Source organism: Frankliniella occidentalis, unplaced genomic scaffold (assembly GCF_000697945.3).
Source record: "Frankliniella occidentalis isolate FOCC.00 unplaced genomic scaffold, Focc_3.1 Scaffold241, whole genome shotgun sequence".
Classification (NCBI taxonomy): Eukaryota; Metazoa; Arthropoda; class Insecta; order Thysanoptera; family Thripidae; genus Frankliniella; species Frankliniella occidentalis.
The window spans coordinates 241,909-242,549 of NW_026267367.1; positions in this window are offsets into that span (position 1 = coordinate 241,909).

Here is a 641-nt window from a genome sequence, read left to right on the forward strand (position 1 = left end):
CATTTATTTGCCTTTTGGCTAAGATTTCGACCCGGGCTGCAGCGCGTCGAGGAGGTGGACTTGCCCGATCTGAACTCGTGCAATACGGCAGATGAAAACCCGTAAAGAGGGACTGAGTTCTGAGGTTGGTCTCCACAGGAGCAGGCGACAGCTGAGCGGCAAGCGCGCTGGGCTGTGGTCTGGAAACCGTCGGCTTAGGGATCGAATCCTAGCCGCCGTAGAACTTTTTTGCCGCTCTGTTAATCATGTCTTCGGGAGTCAGCGACACCCGAGATGCCACGTCGCCGGGAGCGAAAAAAATTAACGCGGCTGGGATCCGATCCCTGAGCCGACGGTTTCCGGACCACAGCCCAGCGCGCTTGCCACTCAGCTGTCATCTGCTCCTGTGGAGGCAAACGTCAGAACTCAGTCCCTCTTTACGGGTTTTAATCTGCCGTATTGCACGCGTTCAGATTGGGCAAGTCCACCTCCTCGACGCGCTGCAGCCCGGGTCGAAATCTTAGCCAAAAGACAAATAAATGAACGCTCCGCTAGCCTAACCTAACCTCCTCGCGCCCGCGGGGCTCATTTTCTGGCCATTTTCCTTGTTTCTCGCCAGGAATCGACCCGGGCTCCAGCGCGTCGAGGAGGTGGACTTGACC